At 31.9% G+C, this 7,912-nt stretch overlaps 1 protein-coding gene across 2 annotated transcripts in view; it reads right to left on the bottom strand.

The window, feature by feature from the left end:
* The window catches only part of LOC143234863 (cell surface glycoprotein MUC18-like), a 159,881-nt gene extending 152,712 nt beyond the window's left edge, over positions 1 to 7,169 (bottom strand). For both annotated transcript variants that reach the window (XM_076472557.1, XM_076472556.1), the window contains exon 1: positions 6,922 to 7,169. The gene's annotated coding sequence lies outside the window, so the exon portion shown is untranslated. The remainder of the gene's footprint in view (positions 1 to 6,921) is intronic.
* Between the last annotated feature and the right edge of the window lie 743 nt (positions 7,170 to 7,912).

Genomic DNA, 7,912 nt, shown 5'->3' on the forward strand with positions numbered 1-7,912 from the left:
GTGCTTTTGATTAGATATCATAACTTTTTGTCAAGCCACAGCAAGCAAAAAAATAACACTCGATGGTAAGAAACATTAGCTTTAAGACCGCAATCGTATTATTCAGAACAGACCTACACTTTTAAAAACTATTCAAGGTCTTTAAAATATATATTGGTAGTTTCTCCTCTATAAAAGAATGTTAATAATGACCTTTATAGTAACATAATGGAATGTTAGTAGTTTCTCTTCTATAAAAAAATGTTAATAATAGCCTTTATAGAAACATCATGGAATCTAGATTAACAGTTTCTTGTCATCACCCGCATGCACTCGGTACATCCTTAACAAGCATTATTATTCACACTTATTACTTAAGCTTATATAACGTGATGTTGAACGTTTCTAATAAGGAGAAATTGATAAAGTTTAGGAAATACGTGCGTAAAAGCTGACATGATTAATTAATAATAACCGTCTATTCATATGTTGTTATTTTTTGAAAACTTGAGCTAGAAACTGATAATTTAGTTTGCTTGGCTTAATCGATATTTATGTATCTGCACATCTTTCGACTTTACAGTTTTGCTGTTCTTAATCAACCATTTTAATCCAAATGCTAAAAATATAAAAACTCTTCACTTTTAGTGAAAGCTGCAATAAACTTTAAGACTGATTGTTCACGTGGCTTTTCACGCAGGCGTTCACAAAAAGTTTGATCAAATTTGGACAGTTTTTGTTAAATAACTTTGCACAAGTGGCTTATATTTAAATCACATTTGACAGTTTACTGTGTACCAAATTTTTAAAACATCATAAAAATTAGATAAGTTTTTATCAAATAAAATTTCCATATTTGTGGGTGCGAACAAAAAAGGGAAACATTTCAATAAAAATTTGAGGTTTTATACTTGGTTCGTTAGTTTCTGTAACGTTTGGTTTGAATTTCGCGCAAAGCTACTCGAGGACTATCTGCGCTAGCCATCCTTAATTTATCAATTTCTAGAAGGAAAGCAGCTAGCCATCATCACCCACCGCCGACTCTGGGGTTACTCTTTTACCAACGAATAAGGGGATTGACCGTCATATTATAACGCCTCTACGGCTGAAATGGCAAGCATGTTTGGTGTAACGGAGATTCAAACCTGCGACCCTCAGATTACGAGTCGAGTGCCTTAATTTACCTGGCCATGCCGGGCCTTTTCTTACGTCTCCTAATTTTGTAAACATGTTTTTATAGTGGATCACTATATCTTAAAGTTTAGTTCGTTTTGTTTTCTTCTAATAGAAAAGTTCGACTGCGATGAAAATTTTCTAAGGTTTTTAGTACATCATTGAGCTGTCTATAACGTTTAAAAGACATAAAAAACACATTTGTGGTTGTATTGATTAGCGCAGGCTAGCACAATTTAAAAATAACTTCTAAAAATGTGTTTACAAAAGTAATATCTTAGAGTTTCTTGAGAATAGAGATAGTTCTATACATCGAACCTCAAATAAACACATTTAATTTGCTCAACAAATTTTAGGGTCGTCCCATACACTGACAAATTAGGTAAACAATTTCCTTAATACATCGCTCAAATATACTTTCTTTAAAAGGTGCGTTATGTATTCATAAAATACTTTTAGCAAAATTCTCATTAAACGTAAACCTTTGTGTATATTAGGTTTTTATAGTGTCTTTTCAAACTATTCTGTGGCTCAGCAGTATGTCTGAAGACTTATAAAGCTAAAAAACGGACTTCATTAGCCATTATAGGTACAGAACAGATAGCCTATTGTGTTGCTTTACGATTAATAGCAAACAAACAGAAATGTTATTCTTTAATGTAGTTCGTTTTTAAGCGCAAAATTGTACAATGGGCACAGTGCTGTGCTCACAGCAGGGAGTGAATTCTGGATTTTGATATTATAAGCTACAGGAAAGCTCATAATTATAGTATTTAAAGTACATTCTAATTCTGGGACTACAAACTTTCAAATCATTAAATCTAAATTATCACACTTAAGACTTCTTATATAAGAAAGACAATTTTTATTAGAGAACCAGGTGACCTATACATAGGCCAAGGTGACCAGATTGCGATTATGAGGATTTTTGGTTCGCATACTGCAAAATATTCTCCGCATTTTGTGGTTGTGGATACGTTATAAAAATGACAGTTATATTCCACTAATCATTAAATCGAGGGCGTAAGTACTGTTAACTAGCTGTTTTATGTCGCTAGTCGATCAAATAGCCTTGATTTGGTTTTACGCTAAGTGTTATTCACTGAAACTATGTTCAGTAAATGAAATTTTGTTTTTAGAAGTCATTTATATTTCAATTACCATAAAACGCATGAAATTATTTTGCATTCAATAATATACATGTTTTGATATAAAAGTTTGTTTAGAATTAAGCACAAAGTTACACAATGGGCCATCTTTGCTTTGCCCACCACGGGTATCAAAACCCGATTTTTAGCGTATGAGGAGGACACTGATATAAAGGAAAACGTATTTCACTTTGTGAGGTTAAAATTGTCATCTTTTATGAAACTCAAACCTATCAATAATTACACTAAAATAACGATCGTGTTTTACAAACTGTTCGTGAGCATTTAACATGAAGAAAAATAGCACATGTACACGTACCAAAGAAAACATAAATATAATTGAACCGTTTATGTGGTACTGAAAGTATCTGAAATAAAATAAATACCGCAAATTTATTCATGGTATTTCAAATTCCATTACGTCACTGGCAACATAGCTCGAAGATTGGAGTTTGTACACAATAAACTGTACTCGTAGTGTCGTGGTTTTAATTTGAAACATAAACTTCCTATTCCTAAAACATACATTCCGAATCCAGCTCGTTATTTCTATAGTAGATTATGAAATAAAATAACGATATTGAAACCAAACTGTTTCTATTGGTCAACTTTAGAGTTAAACTCCTACATAAAGTAAGGATAGGAATAAATAGGTTTATCCAACAGAGATAAAGAGAACAAATATCATACCTTCCCAAAAACTCTTGTTAAAGACAAATAACTATGCAGATAGTAATGTTAAAAATGATGTTTCCAGAGAAACGCTGGGTGAACTGCGTCCACTCTTCCAGGAAAGTCTAATACAACTTGACTTCCAGTGTATTATGTTTCATAGCTCATCACGTTGTTGTGGTTCAGATCCATAGGTTGTGAGGGTTCAGAAAACCTTCACCCGTCGTATCGGAGTAACTTTTATTAGATTAATATCTAATAAATTGGTTCAATATGATAACAATAAACATGCACTTACGATGGAGCCGCGTGTCTAACACAAATTAGGTTCTATGTTTTTTTTAATCTAGTAGATCTAAAGCATGCAATCATGCAATAAGACTTCGTTTCGATTTTTCGTGCTCGTCAGCAGAAAATAAATAAGATTAATACAGTTGCATCTAAGATAAATACATTTTATATTATAAAGTAATAAAGATTTAGTTTTTTTCTGTTTAGGCTTACGTGTACGCATAGTTTTCAAATCGCTGAAAGCTTTTGAGTTTTCAGAGATCGCATGTTTTATATAAGCACCAAACTTTAAAAAATTTTAGATTGTCCCAGACCATCTCTTACATAAGTTACAAGTCTATATAACAAAAACTACAAGTTTACACACGGATTTTTCACTAAATTACACACTTCTTCCTTATTAACAATCCCCCTACTGGTACAATTGTAAGTCTACGGATTTACAAGGCTAAAATTAGCGGTTCGAATCCCTCTCGGTGGCTTTACTATGAGAAAAATAAACACATTACGGTAAACTCAGCAGATAGGTCGATGTGGCTTTGCTCTAAGAAAAACACTTATTAATATTTTTTTTAAGGGGATCAATGTTTCGTAATTTTAACTATACCGCTTCTCAAAGTATCATATTCAACAATATCGTTTTACAATATTATGACAATGTAAGACGGATAAAGTTGTATATGATACTTTGAGAAGCGGTATAGTTAAAATTACGAAACATGAGTTTTAACAATCACTAGAACAATGTATGTTAAAGGCATGTGTCATTTCTCGTAAGATAATTCCACTAATTATATACTAAAGTCACTGCAAGCTACCCGTATGGTTTATTGCAAGAAAATTTCTGCGCTATTCTCAGTAGAAACATGTATTCCGTTTATATTATTGTAATTACTCATAGCACATAGGTTTAAAACCCTTTTTGTGTTTTACTCTGTTTTTTCATGTTGATTCTTTCTACTTTTTGAACAAACTTGGAAACGTTATCGTATGAAGTAACAACTGAAAAATGCACACGTGTAAACTTTTACTCTAACAGCAACATCTATAATAAAATACTGAGCACAATTTATACTATTTTATCTAAAACCTTTAACGACATAATGTGTGTCCTTTTATTGTAAATCGTTTTATCTAAAAGACGCTAATCGTATTTTCGTTTAATTTGGTTTGTAGGTCGAAAAAGTCTGGAACTTTCCTAACTGTTGATAAAGGATGAGTGGCAAGATAAGTGACTAACAGTCGGTATCAAAGCTGCTATTCAAATAGTATCCGATTAAAAACATTAGAGAAAAAAATAAAAATTGTTGACGCCAATCTTGGGTCAATAGGACCACTAGAAAGAAAATGGTGGACTTTTACATCTTGGTCGAAGAGGGTCGTTTGTGTACAAACAAAGTTTTGTAGAGGTAAACAAAACGGTTTTAAAAATAAATTTAGTGTTTAACCAGTCAAATAGAAATTTATCTAGACTGAGATTCTATCGGTTTATTTTTGTTTTCTTTTGTTTGTTTTTTACACTATTAGTTCTGAATGAAAAATAATATATTATTTAAAAAAATAAAATAACTCCAAGAATTCTTCATCATGTTAGCATGACAATAAATCCACAGTTTTTAATATAATAATGTTGCGTCACGTACCTAAATATCTAAACAACACATGTTGAGAAGCTATTGTAACATGAGGGTCAAAGTTAAAGAAAATTATGTGAACATAATGTTTGTTTGTGTTTTGAATTTCGCACAAAGCTACTCGAGGGCGAGCATGTTTAGCGCGACGGGGATGCGAACCAGCGATCCTCGGATTACGAGTCGCACGCCTTAACACGTTTGGCCATGTCGGGTCATGTGAACATAATGAGACAAAACGATGATCTGCTTGTGATTACCACTTTATTATTGTACTTTTCTTAGTATATTTTTTCATTTACTGCTTATCTACTTTTGTTTTTTATATTAGTAAATTATTTAGTGTTTATTTTGAGGGGCAATAACATTGATAATGATTGTTTACAACTTTGGCATAAACAAGATCATTTGGTTGATTATTTTACATCATTTATAATAACAAAAACATTCAAAAATGTATAATAATTAAAAAAAAACATTCAAGACAAATGTAACAGTAAAGTAGTCATTGAGTGTCACTTGAATTACTACAAAAATATCCACACATGTAACAAGAATACAACAAAGTAATACAAGTGAAAACGCTTTTATCATAATCACAATGCTTTCTTTGCCACATTATGCTCCCATACGTTTCTTGGCATCTGATACCCGTATGTTAAGCCTTACTTAACAAATGCAAACGTTATAAGCCTTTTATCTGACATTACTCATGATGAAATTTCAGAAATGTTCTTCCATTTTATCAGCAGTGGTTCCTTTACCTCAGAAATATCACTAAATAAAAAAATCAATGTATTCAAATAAATTCATAATCCATAGAAAAATATCTTACCCTTAGAGTAGTAAAACGTCTTAAAATGATTTTTTTAAATTATCTTATTGATTATGCGAGAATATTTTTTGTACACAACAGAATCTTCTTTGGAGAAAAATAAGCATTGGCCATTTTATTTCTGCTGACCCCACTGACCTGCGCTAATTGTAAAAAGGATTTTTCTAAATATTTAAATGATTGTGACCTAGCTTTCTAGATCTCTTCAGGCTCAGGTTAACCTGAAGATGACCAAGGAAAGTCGAAACGTTGTTCTCTCCTTATTAGTAAAAGTGTTAATACCCATACCAACTGTTCTGAGATACATTTTTGTTTCAAGTGGGTTTCTCGTCATCACGAATTAAGCTGAGAAGACAAAATAAAGGATTAGCTTTAGTTTTAGTTATAGCAGTAATAGCTCACAAAATGTTTATATATTTACACAAATTTCGGAAAGAAGAATTTATAAGTTCGTCATAAAATTAACACAATATGATACATGTGTGTCTGTGCATCGAACCTCAATGTTATCAATAATTCAGTTTTCAGTACCTTTGAGTTCTATTAGTGTTCTTATATTTATTTTTATACTGAATTAACATGAAATATTTTATGAAAAGTCTCTCATTTTAATATATAAACGTACAGAGTAAAAATCCTATACATTTCATAAACAATACAGCTACAAATTGTGTACACAGTAACATATTTAAATGTCCAACGGTCTTTGGAATTACAATATTAAAATCGGGGTTCGATATCCCTCGATGGAAACAGCAAATAGCCAAATGTGGCTTCACTATAAAAATACACGCACATATTTGAATGTGTATTGGTATAAAAGCAACGTTGACTTCATACGGAAAGTAATAGGGTTAAAAAGATACGTAACGTAGTCTTATAACTTAAATTAAAGTGTCCACAAAGCTACAGCTGTTACTTCATCAAATGCTTAAATATACCTGGAAGTTAAATTACTAGCTGAATCCCATAGGCAACGAGTTTTGCACTTAAAAATTTCATAGGTAATATTACTGAAATATTTGTAAATGGTAAAGAGTGGGTCTGACTTTACCAGAATAGCAAATACGTGTAACGAAAAGTACGACCATTCTCACGAACGATATAAAAATTACGTTGATTTAAAATTAAACCATAAACTAAGCTTCTATTAGGCAAAAAATAGACATTATAAAAGTTCGTTGCTTTTTACCTTCTTGCATCGTCTTGTTAAGCTTTATCAAGAGGACCGATCAGTTCCGGTAACGCTTTGGGGCAGATCACTTGAGAAGAGGATTTCTGCTGTCGATAGAACGGGTATAAGGCTGGCACTGGAAGCTCTAGAGTGTTGCTTGTTTTCATACCCTCCATCCACTCACGCCGCCTTGTGGTATTCCTTTATGTAGCTACTTACAAAAATATCTTGTAACGCAGAGTTGTCTTGCACTTGGCGTTCGTTAAACGTAGTGAAAATAGAAGAAAAGTGTAAAAACATTTATCATAAAGAACTGTAACATTAGATACTGATATATTTCGGACATTAAGCACTAATCAAGGTTTTCTTCTATATCCATCTACACAATTCTAAACAAGTTTCAACATGCACTCCAAATATATCTCAACTATATAAAAGATAGTAAAACTACTTGACCGTCAAATGACATTTGCTAGTACTCAGTTCATATTTGGAGAAAATATCTCCAGTCAAAGATAAAGCATCTTTTCATGTCTATTTACACCGAAAAACTAAAATGGGCCTTTAAAAAAGTAGAATTTATTTTAATAACATAACAGGACTAACTGGATATTTACCTTCATTCCGCATTGTTTAGAAAATTATAACTAGATATGCTTGTTTCTTTGAATATTCTATTAATTAGTCGCTGAAGACCTGGATATTAATAAGAAAAATAAAATGATATACATTTAATTTTTTTTATCGTGAGAAATGCATTTGCACAAATCAAATACTGTATTTTATCTCGACAAATTCGTTGCTGTTGTTGTTTTAGAGAAAAGTTACACAGTGGAGTATGTGAACTCATGTCCACCTACCAAGAACGAACGCTGGACTGTATAGCTTAAGTTGAAAAGTCTGCCGCTGACCTTCTATGGTCATCTCGAGGTACGCTCAAAATAACAAACGTAAACTTGGTCTTACGTCACTTTAAAATTATTAACTATTAAACTAATTCATTTTCTAA

Source organism: Tachypleus tridentatus, chromosome 12 (assembly GCF_004210375.1).
Source record: "Tachypleus tridentatus isolate NWPU-2018 chromosome 12, ASM421037v1, whole genome shotgun sequence".
NCBI classification, from domain to species: Eukaryota; Metazoa; Arthropoda; class Merostomata; order Xiphosura; family Limulidae; genus Tachypleus; species Tachypleus tridentatus.